Raw genomic sequence first — 19,759 nt, forward strand, 5'->3', positions numbered from 1 at the left:
ATATATATATATATATATATATATATATATCGTGACTAATACTATAAATGCGAAAGTGAGATTATCGTTTGTTACGTTTGCATGCGTAAACCATTCAACTGATTGAACAGAAATTGTCAAGGCCATTTTTGGAGTCTCTGAGTAACATATAGACCTATTCTTATATCTAAAACATCTCTAGACTACGTTTCCCTGGCCTCTGAAGTTGCGAAAAATCAAAAGGTTGAATTATAGCAAGCAAAAAAAAGGCAAAGAGTCTTTTAAATGTAATCATCTGTTCTGTGTCAACATTGTTAACGACAGCACAACCGTATTTTAATTAATCACTATTTTCTGTTTGTGTGGATTTATAGTGTTAAAGCATAGAGTAAGCTTGATAATAACATCACTTCTTATTTCAAACTTTACTCCAACTCTGTTGTTAAGCAGGCAATAAAACATATCCAGTAATAAAACTAAAAGTTTTACTTTAAGAAGGTACTCATAAATGTTCCTTTTAGCAAATATTGAGGTAGCAGTGCCTAGTCAGCATTGTAATGCAGATATAACATAAAAGTTATTATCTAACCTTTACTATAAAACTACTGTTGTCAAATGCGTTTTTATTATGTTCATGGCTGGCTGCTGGGAGAATCAAAATGTAAATAAAACTTAATTATTTAAAGTTCCGAGTCTCATGTTTTATTGAAACTGGCGCGAATGGGCAAGAGCTTATTATGTTTGAATAAGTATTGTAAGTTTGAATATTTTTAGTAAGGATTTTAATTAATAATACCAAACTGACTTTTGCAATGTAATGTTTTATTGTCATAATGCATGAAAGAATATTTATTATTATAATTCCCGTAAATGTAAATACTGTTAAAAACCCCCTAGTTTTCTTTCGATAGAAGTAGGATTCTCAGATCTGAGAATGTTTTATGTACTTTCTTGATTGGGCAAACAAGTTAATATAAAATAGTAATGAAAAGCGAAAAATTAAGGACTTTTTACTGAAGTGAAGTGAAATATAAACACGTAGTATTTTGTATATATATATATATATATATATATACTTATATTGCTCTCATATATGTAACTAATGGAGAGGCAGTAAGTTTTGTGTTTATCAGCTACGCTTATATTTAACACTTGGCTGAAATTGTGTTAATTTATTTAGACCTAGTTTGTTATATATAAAAGAATATTTGAATTGAACTGATAAATGTGTGGATACCTGATGTACAACTACTTTCGTTTCGAAAATATAAGTCTTGATCGTATTACATCAAATTAATTTCACTACGAAAACTACAGACTCCAACTTTAGGATTCTTCTACATAGGTTTAAAATAATTAAAGTATTAGTGAATTGTTGTAGCTATTCAATTAAATACAGGGTGTCCGCAAAGGATCCCGAGAATTTGAACGGCCGTTTCTATTCAACATAGCTAATCGATTTAAACATCAAAACTGAAGATTACAAAAGTAAGTTTTTTGTTTTCCGTGTAGCATGGGAGAAATCGTTTACCTTGGCATGCGCAGAACAGCTGGGTGGTGGCAGTCCGCTATCGTTGCTACACCCCTTGCTTCAGTCCCAAGTACAATGTTTATGGCGCAATAGAATGCTAAGTATATATATATATATATATATATATATATATATATATATATATATATATATATATATATTAAACCATACATAGATAAATGATAAACCAAGATATTTACATTACATGTCTTGTTTATTTTAATCTAGCGAATCATGTGGTGAGTTTGATCGAGTAGTATTTGGACACCTTGTAGAGACAAATTTTGAAAATGACAATGACCATGACAGTGACGTAAACTTTTCAATTTTCCTTATGGTTAAAACGTTACTAATTCTGTATGAAAGACAAATTTACTGTAATTCAAAATACTACGGTACTTATTCACATAACATGAACACGTCCTGTAAAGATCTTTTATACCTGTATTAAGGTGGTTCAGTCAATTTTTTAATTGGAAAATATTATTTATGTTAAATTCATAGCTTATCAATATAACTTTTCCTGTATAGAGAAAAAGTAAAAAAAGGAGATGCTGCCATTTAAAATAAATAATTTAGGAATTTTATCTAGGCCTAAATGAAAAAACTGCTGAAGAAAAAAACTAACATTTTTACAGTATGTGTGCAGAAGTTGTAGCTTTAACGAGTGGCATTCTTTTTTATTCATTTATGAATTTTATTAATAACATTCTATTATTAATTTTAATAATAACATTTTTTACATTTTACATTTGAATATAAAAAGTTACATGTTTTTAATAACTTTCTCTCGACGAAAATGCATCTAAAAAAATAAATATTCACTTCAATAACATAACATGCCTACATAAAACTCATGTACATTATGTAACAATATTATCACCTTTATCTTCTGCCGTTTTTATTTGGACATTATTGCGCAATGGTATAATGTCCACACTATAATTTCATTCGGATAAATAATATATAAAATAAATGTTCTACTTCTTCCGTGCCAAGGGAAATATCTGAAAGAGGTATGAATTTAAACTAAAACACATATTGCAAACTCGAAATCGTTTGCATCTCCTTAACAAGGGTTGCATTTGCTAGGGGATGGGGTATAGGTTCTGAGATAGCTAAAAAGGGAGTTTGTATATGAGAGCGGTAACGACTATTGGCATAGCCTGATTGGCTGATGTTTACACACACCCAGTGTCTGCCGAATTGTGGAGCATCCAGTAAGAGAGCAAATATTGGCTCCGAACATCCTTATCTGCATTTAGCTTCAGTGAACAGCGATTTGGATTTCACATCGAGATTGTTTAGCTCACTTTATCTATTAGATCATAAAGAATTCTATTGATCATTAGAAGAAGTACGGGTAAAGTAGTGATGGCGACTGCCGTAGCTTTCCACAAAACTTCCAACGAAATTAAAAGTTATAACTGTGAGGTTTTAGTCAATAACTACTTCGTAATGTGAAGAATTTTTCTGTATATTTTTCATCGTTCAATGATACAAGAAATCAGTAACAAAACGTTTCAAGATTTCCAATCTGAACTCTTCCTCAGGTGCATACCTAAAATTACACATATCGTAAGGTTATCCACCTGGGGGGAAATCAGATTTCAGATCTCGAAACTGAGTGTTACTGATTTGTTATAACGAAAAATCCTGTTTCCTTCACAATCCTCCCATTATCAAAAATAACTTCGTAACGTTCTTTTAAAGGACATTACAAACTTAATATTAGAAAATGGTGTGTTAAGAATTGTTCTTATATAATTATTGTCTAATTTTCTCAATATATTGTCCGCATGATGAACTCAAAAATGAAATAATTTTATTCTACTTGTGTAAATTTTCAAATAAAAAAAATAATAATAACTTTTATCTTGCTCATTAAAGTTGTTTATTAAATATAGAGCATCGGCAGATTTAAGGATAGTATTCCTCCTGAGTTTAAAATTAAATGAAAATGATAAACTCCTATGGAGCTCAGCTTCAAGGCTCTCTCTACACTAGTCTTAAATTTCATATAAGTTTCATATAAATACTGAAGTATTAAGAATTACTGGAACAACACAAAAGCAACCTGAAACCTTACACACAAACGCACGCTGGCGTAAACAGAGTGTACTCGAACTCTCTACTAACCTTTTCAGATATTATTCCTGGACCAAACATCCAGGAACCCATCGTATAAGTTATTTAAAATCATATTCAGACATTTAAAAGTCTATAATTTTGCCAACAGCGCCATTTTGTACTTTTAATAATTTTTATTTTGTGAAACTACTTTTAATAAGTTAAAATTTGTTATATTGCTTTATGACCCAATATTAATTACATAAAATATAATTTTTTACATATAAAAACACATTTTGTACATTAAGATAAATTTTATGAATAAACCACAAAAATAACAATTGCATTTACATAGGAATGTGAGTAGTTATTCCTAATAACTACTGGAAGGTTAACGTGAGGTGTTCCATTAAAACCGAATAAAAAATATTTTAATTGAAAAGAACACTATCTACTACTACATAGTTTTATTTTGATTCTATACTAATACATTTTAATTGAAAAAAAATGTAATTCCTACAATTATTATTGGTAAATATTTTATTATCACAATGCAACAATGATATGTTTGAATCAGGTTATAAGTGCGCCTAAATTTTAAACAGCTGATTGAATATTGTTATAGGTGAAAGAACTATTACATTTATCAACCGATTTCATTAAACTTAATTTCTTTTGATCTGTAATGAATGGTAAAGAAAACATAACTTAATTTGTTATTGAATGCTACTTTTAAGATATTTACGTTTAAATTTTATAAGAAGTAGTCATTAAAAAAATTACGGCATGTACAAATATTGGTAGTCCGGGGACACAATTTTTACGGTCATCAGCTTCAATCGAAAGAAAGAATAATGTGTACTAGGGATTCATCAAGCGACAATAAAAAAAGAATGGAATCGTTTGTTTACGACTTTGTAGCTATTTTCACAATTTACCAGTAAAAACTGTTCAGCTATAACAAATGTCCACATTTTAAATAAATGTGTCTTTCTTAAAAATATTTATAAGTATATTGGAGGGGTGTAGCGTTTTTAAAGCTACATTGATTTATTTTTTTAATTAAAACTTAAATTAAATAAAAATTTTGGGATCGAAATATTGGGACTTAATTTTAGATTAGATTGTGAAATGTCAGGGTAAAATCGAACATGTAATCCTTTGGCAAGTTAGCACTGGTAGTTTTAAATTGTTAGGAAGGCAGGTTGACTGCCTTGAATTGATTAGAACTTGTCTTATTGTGAGTATTGTTCTCCTGGTTTGATACAGCTGGACCAATGAGAGAGCTCCACGGATGTCCTGCAAAGGTGATTGGAAAGGGAAGTATTTAAGCGCCCGCTCATAATTTTCGCCCTTCTTTTGGTTATTTTCGTGAGTAAAGTTAATTGCAGTGCGCCGTTTTTTCTTAAATTTTTTTTCCGCGAGTGATTTTGAGGTAAGCACCACTTTATTGTACATTTTATTGAAATAGTCATCCTGATCTGATTTTAAATTAATTTTGTTGTCTTTTTTATAGGAAAAAATTAAATTCATAGAAATTACAGAGCAATCTGAATAACTTATTCTCGAAGAACAATAGAGCATAATAGAATCATACAAGTTACATTTGGTTCATGCTTGCAAGAGAAGTGAATTAAAATTGAACTTTGTTAATAACTTTAATTGAGATTTGAAAAGGTAGTAATTTATTAATATTTAACTGGAACTGTTTTATTGTGAATTATTAATTGAACATTAATTGAACTTTAATAATTGTTAGAGAGAGACTTGTAATCTGAATTGCAGAGACTTGAAAGTTAAGGTTCAAATAGTGTAAAGAGAAGTTGAAATTTTTATTTTGGATTTTGAGTGAACTTAGAAGTGAACATTTTTATTTTTATTATTTCCAAGTGGTATTTTCATTCTTATTTTAAAACTTTATTATTTTATTTTAGAAGAGAGCTCTGATTTTTAGTTTGATATATTTGATTAATATTTTTATTTCTTGCCAAAGGAATTTTTAAATTTACAAAAAGGTTTGTCAATTCTTTGTGGAAAAATAGAGTGATAAAAATTCTGAAACGTTGAAACTTATTATTTTGCCAGTTAAAAATAAATCCATTGTTTTTATTTAGAACTGTGATTTTTATTTTAGACAAACCAGATAATATTTAATAGTTAACAAATTTAGTAATACATTGTACTTAATATTCACTAGAATCTTTACTAATCAAAAAATATTTTATATCGTCTTGGATGTATTATTGATGATTTAAATATTAATACTCTGGAATATTAATATCAACAATCCAAGTCGTTATAAGGGGTTAAAGAGTTTTGTTATGAGACTCTACATATGTCACAAAATGTCAAAGCTTTTAAATTTTGAAAATTATTTTCAGTCAGGTTTATGTAATACGAATACGCATGTATACATTAATATAGCTAACTTAATTTCGTATCATGTAATGCGACATTTTACAAAAATGTTGTGTTAATTAAATATTTTTAAAATCAATTAGAATTTTTATGTATTTAATATCTGTCATAAACACCTCAAGAACTGACTCGCTTAAACGGGGATGCTTCATTAATGGCATTAAAAAGGTAGGATCCTGTCATATAAATCATTTATATTTTTATTAATTTATATACGAGATGGAAACATTTATGACCATTTAATTTATTTCGTAACATTATAACGAATCAACTACATAAGCATCTACAATTAAAAGACGAAAACTTACCTAAAAAATAAAATATTATGATAAAACAAAAAGATCAACTAACTATCGTAATAAGAAGTAATAAATGCTATAGAGATAATAAAAAAAGAAAGATTCGTGTAGGTAGCATTAATTACTTACAAAAAAGTATTTATAGTATTTCGAGGGTGTCCAAAAACTATTATACTAGCTATTGCCACTTGGAACGTAATACCATTTAATATTTAAAGTTTTAAATTAGAGTCGCCCGTTAAGAACAAATGCTTCGCCCTCTAAGAAGACACCCAAGACTGGTATTGCCGGAGAACTGTTGGTAAAGCAGATTTGAATCGTTTCCCTTGATACCTTTTCTCTATTCTTTCATCTGGTTTTTCAGGATCAAAATCTTCCTGTTTGAAATCTTCCGTCTTGATGACGTCTTTAGGCTCGCAAAGCACTGTGGGTAGCAGCTGACAAATCAGGACGAGGACCCAGTCCGCCAGTGCTCTCAGATCTTGCCGCAACTCTTCTGCAGTTAGCCGCTCCTGACACCCGAGCTCTTCCAAGGTGGAGTTCAAAGTCTGCAGGTAGATGTCGAGCAGTTCCTCCTGCTTGGTTTCTCGAACATCCTCGTCCGCACTAGTCCAGATGAAGTAGATGAGGTCAACTGCTGGAGATGAATACCTTGGGTACTGGAAGTCGACCAACTTCACACCATCTGGTGTTCCAGAGCTGTTATATTTGAACATCATGTTGTTCACCCACAAATCCCCGTGGTTGAGAACATTCACTGCCTGTTTTCTAGGTTTAAATACCTTCACAAGGTACTCCCAGATCCCGTCAACTTTGCTGAGCATCAGATCACCAAAGTGTTCATATCCTTTCATTTCTTTCAGAACATCACTTACTAACCTCAAAGAAGTTTCAACCCATCCTTTCACCTCCTTTTTAAAAGGACCTTCATCATAGTACAACCTCTCAGAACCGGCTTCTTCAACAAGCGTAGAGTTTTCGTTATACAAGGATATGGAAGTTGCGTGATATTTCCCTATAGATGTCATGACTAATTTGCAGTGAGAAAAATCCAGTTGTTTAGCTCTGCTGGCCATGACGTAGCCTTCCACTTTCAGATCCTGCAGAATTAACCTATTTCTATCGGGGCTGTAGAAAGCCTTTGGGCCAAATTCAAACTGTGCTTTTTTGTACAATTGCGATAACACTTCACTATAGAACCTTTGCTCTCTGTTAAAGATATCTGCCTTTTCTGCATATTCTTTCAGGAACCCTTTCGTAAGAGGAGTCTTAATGATAAGAGGACGTTGTATGTTCCTCAGGAGATTCACCAATTTTATACTCTGCACTCACTCTGAAGATGTTACTGCCATAGTTCTCGTCCAGAGGTAGAGCCGACTTTGCAGTGAAGTTAGTAACAGTAACTTTAGGACTTTTGTTTTCTCCACCTTGAAGGACAGTAGCCAAATATCCGACATTCAGCCACGATGGAATTTCAGGTTCCATTGTCTGAAACAAAAAGTGTGCATTGATATTAAAATACTAACTGTGAAACACAACTTATATTTTCACTAGCGTAACTGTAACTACGTTTTAATAAATCACAGCGATCACCCTTACTTCTGTCACAGCCTGCATATTGCAGCCGAACATACGAGTAATCTATGAATGTTGGAGTCATGATTCCTGAAATTTGATTCGCCATACTAAGACCTCTTATGCTTTTCACAGAGTCAGTAGGTGTAGAACATATGGTGAAGTGTATACAAATTTATTCAAAATATCTTACACGTGAGATTAGTGGATAAATCAATCAATCATATTCCAAATATTCGTGATTATATGTTTTTGCCTATTAAATACCATATAGTTGTTTCTGCAGATGCTTGCCTTTATTCCCTTAAACAGCAGAGATGAGACCTAACCATACTAAACACAACCCCTACCTTCTGGGAAGATTCCACCCTCTGAAACGGCCAGATTCTGTGCCAAGTTCCCAAACTGCATTATACCTTGTAACAGTGATATTTATAACTGAGTACTATTCGATTTCAGAAAGTTGAAAAATTAATTGTTGTATTAATAGCATAATGTCAAGGGGATTGGCAAAGTGTCCCACTTGACTTTCTATCTTGATATTCTTCCTATGTATGCAAGATATCTCAAGAAGGAATAAGCTACAGACTCGAAATGTTGAATGAAGCTTCATTTTTACATTGGCAACCCCAATATCAAATATAATAACATTAATTATTATTATTGTTCAGTTATTCAACATAGTTCCATTACAGTATTGAGATGAATAAAAGTCACTTCAAGTACACGTTGGTTATCAATAAAAGGGAGCTAGTTTTTACTAATAGCCTTCGCTGATAAGTTAGCAGTATCTGCAGTATGCGCACTTTGACATGTTGATCTTATCACCTATAGCAATCACTAACTATAACATGTTTAGTACTCTTATGTCTGTATAGTTATACACCCTTTCGTAACCCTTAATCAACAAAAAAGTTACATCAATCAACTCCATATGCCAATTCTTAAGTACACTAACAAAAGAGTTTATATTACCAATAGCTGTAATTCTATTCGGTAGTAAACTTGATTCGAATACAAAAACTTTCTCGAAATGAAGGTGTGTTATTTTTGGCCTGACCAAAAAATGTTGAACTGTGCCTCTTGTTCTAAAATAAAGATTCCTGTGCGTCTATTTCCGCTTCGCCTGTAAAGCAATTTTAGGGCTTTAAAAATACACAGATTTTTTTTTAAATTAGAATATTTAATTCATTGAATGAGGCCTTATATGTTGACGTTAATGTGTGAATAGAGTTACTCTTATAACATGCTTTTGCGTGATGCTAATTGTATTACTCTAGGAGTGCATGTGTCCCTCTCAACCCCTCCCCCAAACCCATCGAATTAAAGCTCATATTGTAGTCTGGAATGAAAAGAGTAATGTACAGAGTGCTTAATGCGTGCGTATGTGTATATTTCTGTAATAAATAATTCTATTGTGGTACTTGATTCAGTGATTTACTAAAATGGAACACCGATAGATTTTTGTTTTTTAATCACACCAAAATTACGTCCTGTTCAATACTACCTCGAATTCTTACGCCATTGTCTGCTAGTTACAAGAAAGCATCGTCAGCAAATGCTATAAATTTTGAATAAGTTCGCTGGGAGAACCGAACCCTGTGGTAATCCTACTTTCGTTAGGCATTTATCGCCTAGTACAGTGTTATTTCTAACTTTTATTTGATTGTTTTTTTTTAAGTATGGAACCAATTTAAAGCAGTACCCCTGATACTGGCCGTCTCCATATTTCTACTAAAAACGTCGTGATCAACTACGTCATGACACTATGGTGCATGGCATTGGGCTGAGCAATAACGAATGAGCAATGGGGTAGATGGATGCAGGATATCTCAATAACGGATTTGCCTAGTGCCAGAATAATCTTTGCGGCACTTCTCTTTTGGAGAAAGGCAAATACAAACAATAACCAAGATAAAGGCAGCCCTAAGGGTCCATCAGCCCTTCTGCTATCCTTCCGTCAATATCCCGAGCTCTCACATTACAATTAAGGGTAGCAACGTTTTCAAATTTATCAGGTGAAATTTCTATCCTTGTCTCGGAAGTTTCCGCAGGATAAATAAAAGCAGGTCATTCCCTAAAGCTTCAACTCATGAACATGTTTTACAAGTTCACATTTTGATCTTCAGCCAGTTTTGTGTGGCCATCAATACAAAATGCCTAAATTGCACGTGCAGTGTTCAAAATAATTTGTCTATATAAAAACTATAGGTACCCAATTATTTCAAGTACATACATTTCGAAATTAAAATTTCTTAAATGACTGCAATTTATACAGCATTTGAATTTTTAATACTATATTAACCAAACATTTTATAAACGCGCTGAATAGAACATTAGGTCTAAACCAAATTTAGGACAGAAAGAGATTTTAAAATGTCAAATATCATTATTGAAGTTGGTTTAAAAGTGAACAACCATAGCCTTTCAAAAAGCTTGAAAATATTTTTTTATATCTTACTTGTAACAAATCTTATTTATCTAAAATATTTGTTTTAAATTCATTTTAACAAATTGTATGTGTATTATAATACGGTATAATTAATATCTATAGTCAAAATATTAAATACATATTTTTCAGGATTTAAATGTGTATATTACTCTTATCCTCACATTAATTAAGATACATTAATGAAGGCGGTATCCAACTTAACCCCATCACTGAGGTAAACTGAGTAACCTTGACGTGTCAAGAAAGTACTGCGTCGAAAGGCGTCTGTCTTTTTGTAAGTACCTAATACCACTGAAAATCTTCTCTCACAGTAAGGCTTTTAAGTCTTGATTTTCCTTGTGCTTTATTTAAAACACCCGGAAAAAAAAGAAATGCAATTGAAGATCTGGAATCCACTTGAAGTGATGTTTCCGTCTTCTAATACTAAAAAGGGGTTTATAATTTATAAAAAGGCGTTTATGCCTTAGTTCATCAGTGGAACGGATCATACCTAAATCCCCAAGAAAGCAAAGCCCACGCAGACTCTTTGGTGGTATGAGGAGTACTCTAAAAATTTAAAATATATAGAAAAAAATATCTAAACACATTTTAACAGATTTCCGACTGAAAAAAGTCTTTAACTGCTCAGAAAATCTAGAGCTAATTCAATACAAGTCTGAAATATATATTGTCCTAAAGAAAATTTAAATAGATTAAAATTTAAAAATCTCGAACAGGCACATCAATTACTGTTAAAATCAAAATACCCAAATGGTTTAAATTTAAGATAAATTTAACTTTTCCAAACAATGTGTTGTGGAGGTTATGCTTTTGGCTTTCAAAACTTTTATTTGAAATAGGATTTGATATCATATTATTGGATATTACAACCGTCAAGATGTCAATGAAACTTACGAACTGATATACAGCAGGACATTTTGCAACATTGAGTTTTTCAGAACGATAACTTTCATTTGCGTAGTGTAAAACTATTTGACATTCTTACTTCGGCAGTGATAAGCAGTTGAAGTGTTCTATAGTGTTTTAAGATCATCATAGTTAAAATTTCGTCCTGATTAACTGGTTTGGGTGGCTATAATATGTAATTGTTATTGCTAATCCTTGGTTACTATATTTGATATCGTAGTTAATTTTGTTTGTGCCCTAAACTGTTAAATAACCTTTTGTACTCTGATAATTTAACTATTAACACTAACTTGCTTCGGCTGGTCTGACATTTCGTCGGGTCTGGCCGACAACGTGCTCGCAATGATCACGAATGATGAAATACAAAAAGCAGTGGAATCAATCTTGCCCCTAACTAATGACATGGAAATGGAAACCCAAACAAATGGTAAACGTAAATTTGAACAATTACATTCTGAAATAGAAATATCAAACAGTAGTGACCTAACTTCACAAAACACAGAATCCCTCCCACCTAATCCTAAAAAACCGAATCAACTAAGACTATATAAACAGGAAAATAAAGGGCCTTTTGAAGTAATTGTCCAGGACAAGAACAAAAGTAAATTAAATCCTTTCCAAGTAGGTAAGATAATAAAAACCCAACACAAAGACATTGACTACATAAAAAAAATCTGGGCGTAACATTTCAGTTTTTTGCAAAACATTTCGATCCGCTAATAACTTGATACAATTACAACAGCTCACTCAATTTAATGTATTTGTCCCTTCCATTAGGGTATATACCTATGGTGTAGTTAACATTGAACCGGATATCAGTGAAACTGAGATCCTTACTGAATCTGAATGTATTACTACAATTCTTGAAGTTATGCGCATAAAACGCCGCGTCAATCAAGAGCTTCAGACTACTCACTTTGTCAAGATCACCTTTGATTCTGATATCCTGCCAGAGTATATTACACTTAACTACGTTAGAGTAAAAGTAGAACCTTACATAATTCCTGTCAAGCAATGCTACCGGTGTTTTGCCTATGGTCATGTAGCTAATTCCCCTTGTCGCAATAACAGACTCTGTAGAGACTGTGGTGAACAATACCACTCCACAAGCTGTGAACTTCCGCGCAAGTGTGTCCATTGTTTTGGCACACACAGTAGTAATTCAAAGGTATGCCCTGAATACACAAGACAAAAACATATCAAGGAAAGAATGAGCCTAATGAAAGAGGACTACTTTACAGCTAGCCTCTTTTACCCTATAACATATAAGAGAATTAAGGGCACACTAAGAAGACCCTAAACATTTGCTGAAGCAGCTAGATCTTTCAACTTGACCAATCTCACAGAGTACCCAGATTTACCTGAAACCACACTACGTAGTAACCTGACTTCCATATCTAATAGATTTTCTCCACTTAGCTCAGTCACTGAACCGTCTTCCATAACTAGCCCACAAACTTCCTCAACTTACAGAAAACCCAGTTCACATAGTTACACCAAACATATTAAAACAGTTCAACCTACCCAAACTGGTACAATGCCTAATCGATCGACTATACACCAGTCAGAAACTAGGACAATTCACCCAGAGCATAAAAATAACCCACCAGTAGTAACACAAGCTGACAGGGAACATTATAAAACACTCTTAAATTCTAAAGTAAATGAAATAAGAAACAAACTTAAAAATATCAATGTCACATCCAAAAAACAAATGGATGACTTTCTTGCAACATTCATATGCGCTGATTCTAACAGTAAAAACATTAACATCCAAAATAAGGGTAATATGACTTCCGATACAAACAGTAATAATATAATACCTAATAAAAAACAAAATGTCACCTAAGCTAAATATTTTCCAGTGGAATTGTAGATCTTTAAGGCCCAAATGGTCAGAGATAACTCATTATTTTAGTAAAAATAATATAAGTATAGGTATAATCCAAGAAACATGGCTTCATGATAATATCAAACTAACAGATAATAACTATGATATTATTAAGGTGGATAGATATGATGGCTATGGTGGAGTGGCCATCATAATACACAAAACATTATCCTTTGAATATATAGCAGATTTTAACAATAATTATATGCAATACATGGCTATTAAAATTAAAAGTTGCAATAAATCAATTTATATACATAACATTTACTGCACAAAAAAAGCAGGAAAAGCAGGTAAAGTTAACTCCAATTTCTGGAACAGCAAACTATTTTGTAATGATGAGCGATATGCATTAATATGTGGTGATATGAATGCACACCACCCATACTGGTTTTGCCAAGAGGAAAACTCTCGCGGAAATGATATTTTTAAAGCGTATTCACACTCCAAATATATTTTGTTGAATAATAATTCATATACAACTACTCCAAATATATATCGCAGACAATCTGTGATTGATTTAACAATTTCCACACCAAACCTTTATGCGCACCTTTTAAACTGGAATATTTCAAATGATCCAATGGGCAGTGACCACTACCCAATTCTTATGCAGTTCGAATTCCTTGATACAACTCACATGATAAATATTAATCCAGGTCTTAATATGAAAAAAGCAAATTGGGTATAAATCTTTATACCAAAACTGTTGAACATAATTTAGAAAAATTAGATAACATACCTATAGAAATGCAATATGATTTCTTGGTAAAAATAATACGTCAATCAACAGAAACAGCCATCCCAAAAACCAAACTTCAGTCAGGCAGGGCTGGGTTCCAGCCAAAACCCTGGTGGACGGAACAATGTTCTAAAGCAATAGCTCATAGACGTTTAGCTTTTAAAGCTTTTAAATTAAATATGACCCCTACTAACTATCACATATATCAACAAGCGTCATATAGAGCCAAAGAAGTTATTAAATCTGCAAAAAAAGAAGGTTGGGAGAACTTATGTCAAAAAATAGGGGGCAAGGCCTCAACATCTTATGCATGGAACATTATTAAAAAGCTAAAAAAACCCTTATAACACTGAAAATAAATCTAATATGTCCGATAACTATGACCTTACAAATAAATTCATGCAGCATATAATTCCTGATTATGTACCCCATTATACGGAATTGAAAGCACCAACAATATTGAATTATGGTAAGCATGCTTTAGAAACTAATTTTAACATGACAGAACTTTATAAAGCCATAAAATCAAGAAAATCAGATACATCCCCAGGCCTAGATGTCATAACATATTCAATTATTAAAAAATTGCCACCTAAAGCACTAATACAATGGCATTTGGAACAATGAGATTAGAATGCCGGAAAGCTGGAAACAAATTAGAGTAGTAGCAATTTTAAAACCGGGGAAGGATAAGGAAAAAGAGGACTCATACAGACCTATATCTTTGATATCATGTTTTATTAAGATAATGAACATAATGGTTAGAAATAGACTGACATGGCTTGTTGATAGTCTTAAAATCATCCCTGAAACCCAATATGCATTTAGGAATAAACTGGGTTGTGCCGATTACATGATTAAACTAATATCTAATTTACAAACTGCTCTGACATACAATGAAACTACTATTGTAACATCTTTAGACATTACTAGTGCATATGATAATGTTTATCTGCATACATATGGACTAAAATGTATATCAAAGGCATACCAGCTAAGTTTATTATGCATTGTCACAAATGGCTCATTGATAGGCAACTTACTATAGTATTTCCTCGCCACCAAATAATTAGAAGCTCATGTAAAGGAATACCGCAAGGCAGTGTAATGAGTCCTTTACTTTTTGCCATATGTATAGCTGATATTAATCAATGTCTGCCCAGACAAGTACAATCATTGCAATATGCGGACGATGTTGCACTTTATATATCCAGCAAGGACTGTGTCGAAATACAACCTACCATGCAAGATTCACTGGATAATTTAAGTAAGGAACTTCAAAAGTTAAATCTGGAAGTTAATCCCAGTAAAAGTATAGTTACAATATTTACACGGAAAAGATCTTTAAACTTCGGAATCAATTTTTACGTAAACAGACAAATGATCACAGTAGCCGATAAGGTAAAAATTCTAGGTGTTACCTTAGATAATAAACTATCATTTAAACCGCACATTGAACAATTGCATACACAATGTCTGAAAGATATTAATATTTTAAAGATGTTAGCATGTAACAGAAATGGAGCAAATCCCCACTTCATACTTGCGATATACAAAGGCCTAATTAGAGCTAAGCTTGACTATTGTTCTTTTTTATATGGCCATGCCCCAAGGAACATACTCAATAAACTAGAAGTAGTACAAAACCAAGCTCTAAGAATAGCCACAGGAGCTTTTAGGACCTCTCCAGTTATAGGACTCCAAGCGGAATGTGCGGTAATTCCCTTAAACATAAGAAGAATAACACTTGCAGAGAGAATTGTTTATAAAATTATGACTCACCCCAACCATCCAGGATATGAAAACTTAAGTTATCTCCATATGATAATAGATAATCACCCTTACTGGAGAAAAAAGAAAAAACCATTGTACATTTCAACAATTAACACAGCACAGCACATCAACCCAATTGAAAACCATTATGTCAAATTTACAGCTGCACATGAATTAATACTACCCTTAGAGCTAATTAACTTTAATGTAAACTGCAATATTCTAGTAAATACTAGAAAAGTAGATAAAAACGTTAATAATGTCTTATTGCAAAATGAATGGCAAGAAATGGTAAACATAACCTACAAAGAAAAATTTATTATTTATACCGATGGGTCTAAAACAGATAATGGCACAGGAGCTGCGATTTATATTACATGTACTGACACCAGACTAAATTTTAAACTTAACAATATTACTTCAAGCTACACAGCTGAAGTATCTATAAAGCTGTACAGCACACCCAATCATTGAAGAACACTGAGGTAGTTATATGCTCTGACTGCCAATCCGTTATCAAAGCTATTGAAAATACAAAGTTTGGCATGGTAAAAGATAATTACATAATATTAAACATAATTAAAGAAATACTAGACAATACGACGAATACGTACATTATATAATGGGTTCCAGGACATATGGGAATAAGAGGTAATGAAATTGTTGATAAATTAGCCAAGTCCTCAACCCACAATGTAAATAATGATAGAGAATTTTACACAACCATGGCAGATTTCAAATCGTATCAGAATACAAGGAATATAAGGACAATGACAAATAGTCTTAATACAAGTAACAAAGCACAATGGTACTTAAGTGTCAAAAAAGCCTTTTCAAGGGAACCATGGTTTAAGGCAACAAACTATACCAGAAATGAAATTGTAAATATAGTTAGAATTAGGTTAGGCCATGCGAATGTAAACACCTGCTTACATAGAATTAAATGTTATTTCACTCCACTATGCCTAAATTGTACATTAGGTTCAGATGAGACGCTAGAACACATTTTAATGAAATGTCCGAAATATTATTGTGAAAGAGAGAGAAATGGTTAAAAAAGACTAAAACACTCAGTCAAAATTTTTCTACAGGCTTAAGAGAGATTATGAGCATGGAGGATCACCAAATTTATATAGAAATAAAGAAATTTTTATTTTCCATCAATAAAAGACTATAAAAAATATAAACAATACTAACACTTTTGTGTAAAACATATATGTGAAACCAATCCCAGAGTTCTTCTATCCGTGGACCACCCTTTCGGGTTAGGAGGATACTGCTTGATTGGCCCCTGGCAGAGAAGACAAAATCCATTTTTTACCTTTGTGCTGTTACATTTTTTTTGTAAATAATATCTGTGATGTGTGTATATATGTGAATGGATGCTGATTAGGTGTATGTATTATAACAATCAAAACTATGATGAACAAATGGACAATAGTGTACATCGAGGTCTCATGGTTATTTAAACCAGACCGCCTTTTAAGCAAAGAAAAGAAAAAAAAAACTTTTCCAAATTCCCATCTGTGCCATTGATATAACAGCTGAGTTTTTCAATGTTTTAGTTGCGTATTTACATTTTCGGTTATTTTCTTTTTATTTGTTGTGTTTCGTGTTTTCTTCATAGTTATATTATGCTTCCTGAATATGTGGGTATTAAATCCCACGAAATATATAGAAGCTTTATAATCTTTGTTTTTTCATTTAAATAAGTGAAATAGTATATATATATATTTATTTATTTATTTACATTTATATATATATTTATATTTATATTACATATAATGTTGGTATCCTGATTCAAAAATTAAATATTCTTGACCTATAGAACCATGGTGCTTATATAAACAAAGTATAGCCTAATAAACGTTTAGTTTAAACAATTTCTCAATTAAAGTAACCATAGATCTAACATACGATTAAGGATGATGGCAACTATTCTGGTTCAACTAACAAAATAATAAATAAATCTTCTTACCTTCTATAGACTGTTATCGAGGCAGTGTTCTACTATCGTTCTACTACCCGATGAGTATAATAAACATTTTGGCTTATCTTGAGTGATAACTCAGAGTATAGAGATAAGCATGATAAAGTGTATTACCTACTATTGTAATATTTTTACAACTCATTGCATGACCATGCACTTTATATTAGGTCCAAGTATAACTGTATAGAAGAATCTCTCAAGAGTTTGAGATTGCTCAAGTATGGATTACCCGACGTCTCCTACTTCCTCTTTCTTTCTTTACCATTGCTTACAATGTAAAGGACAGCCTTATAAGTTACATTTTAGCGAGACAATGAATTACAATCTCAATTTCGCAGAAATATTTGGTATTTTTCATTTTGGAACATGCTAAGGTCGAAACCGTAACACTTCATTGCACGTAAGTTTGAACGTGAGATGGACCAGGCTGTAGTATGAACGGCTCTTAAACGGTTTTGGGCCAAATTTTTATTTCGGCTGAGCGTTAGCGAAGCTTATCACTTAGAAAAACAAGCTGGACAAAGGTAATCTCTGTCTGTCTGTCCGTCCACAAAATATCTCGGAAACAAACTGACATGTAGATTTGAAATTTTGCTTGAAGCTACATTGTCGTATTAACAACACCATTTCGATAAGGATTGCATATTGGGGATTAGAATTGCATGTAAAGATGGAAAAATTTAATTTTTATGTCTGTCCGTCCACAATATATGTCGAAAACAAACTTATATATATAGATTTGAAATTTTGCTTGAAGCGTCATTTTTGTATTAACAACACCATTTCGATAAGGATTGCATATTAGAGATTAGAATTGCATGTAAAGATGGAAAAATGTAATTTTTATCTCTGTCCGTCCACAATATATGTCGAAAACAAACTGATATATAGATATGAAATTTTGCATGAAGCTTCATTCATAAATTAACAACATATTCATTCAATCATGATACATATTTGGCTGATTATCAGCGAATTTTTCAATAGTCTTATGGCAACTACGATAAAAATGAGTAAATACCACAACAAATAAATACAAGATAAGTACAAACATATGAATTGTTAACATGTGACCAATTCAAACATGTAGATTAGTCATGCACAAAAGAGAAAGGATTAGAGTGAAAGCCAGTAAGTTGGTGATGTCCTCCTCCGTAGACTAGTGGATATAGTCACGGCTCTCTAATTCACGGGTTCAAATCCCAGGGCGGACCCATCAGAAAGGAATAACAGCCAAAGTGACCCAGACAAGCTAGTATAGCCAAAGCTTCAAAGATATTAAAAAAAGTTGGTGCTAGATATACTGATGGCGAATGAAAAGATGAGACCTGGATTCTGGCCTATCTGAAAATTGCAGGCGCTAGTACTAGTCTGTTGCCGCGCCTTGTTTCGTAATTCCATTATTGTTTCACTGTTTTGATTGATTTGCGGCATAATTGGTATGTTTTATAAGATAATTTAAATGACGGAACTGTTTTGATCAATTAAAATTGAGCAAAATTTATGTTTGTGATAAATTCTAATAATTAGGCTCTACAGTGGTTTTAAACAAACAATAATTAAAGGAATGAATTGCTGAAACTGAAGATTTTTGTATTGTTAAGATAACAATTGATTACTAATGTTCATATGTATAATGTAAATGTAGTGCTTTTATGTATATAAAATTTAACATTGATACCTTACTGACTAACACAATATACAGTAAACAAAAAACCTCTTACGCAAAAAAAATAGGAACATTTGTAATTGGATAAAAAAATTTGAACACGTGATGCAACACTAACAGACTGAAATAATGGGCGCGTCTAAGAAGAGTCTCACTCTGCAGGAATGCCACATTACTGAAAACAAATAACTCCATTGCTAGGATAAACAATTCGCAGGGTTGGCTGTGGGGCGAAGCGCCTGAAATTACCGCGCGGCAACACACTAGTACACAGCTGTGCGCCGGCACGGGCCAGGTCTCTTCTTTTCTCTCGCCATCAGTAACATCAGGGCACTCTTACGCGTGTAGTGCCTCTCTACTTCACCGAAACTTCTATTATTTAAACACAACGAAAACTAACTCAATGTACAAAATATTGAATGTATCGTGTGGCAAGATATCTCAATAAAGATAATTTACAGACT

General features: G+C 32.4%; 1 pseudogene; it reads right to left on the bottom strand.

Moving 5' to 3' along the window:
• Window positions 1-6,172: 6,172 nt before the first annotated feature.
• The window catches only part of LOC124367734, a 17,176-nt pseudogene continuing 3,589 nt past the window's right edge, over window positions 6,173-19,759 (bottom strand).

This window comes from Homalodisca vitripennis, chromosome 8 (genome assembly GCF_021130785.1).
Source record: "Homalodisca vitripennis isolate AUS2020 chromosome 8, UT_GWSS_2.1, whole genome shotgun sequence".
In the NCBI taxonomy this organism is placed as follows: Eukaryota; Metazoa; Arthropoda; class Insecta; order Hemiptera; family Cicadellidae; genus Homalodisca; species Homalodisca vitripennis.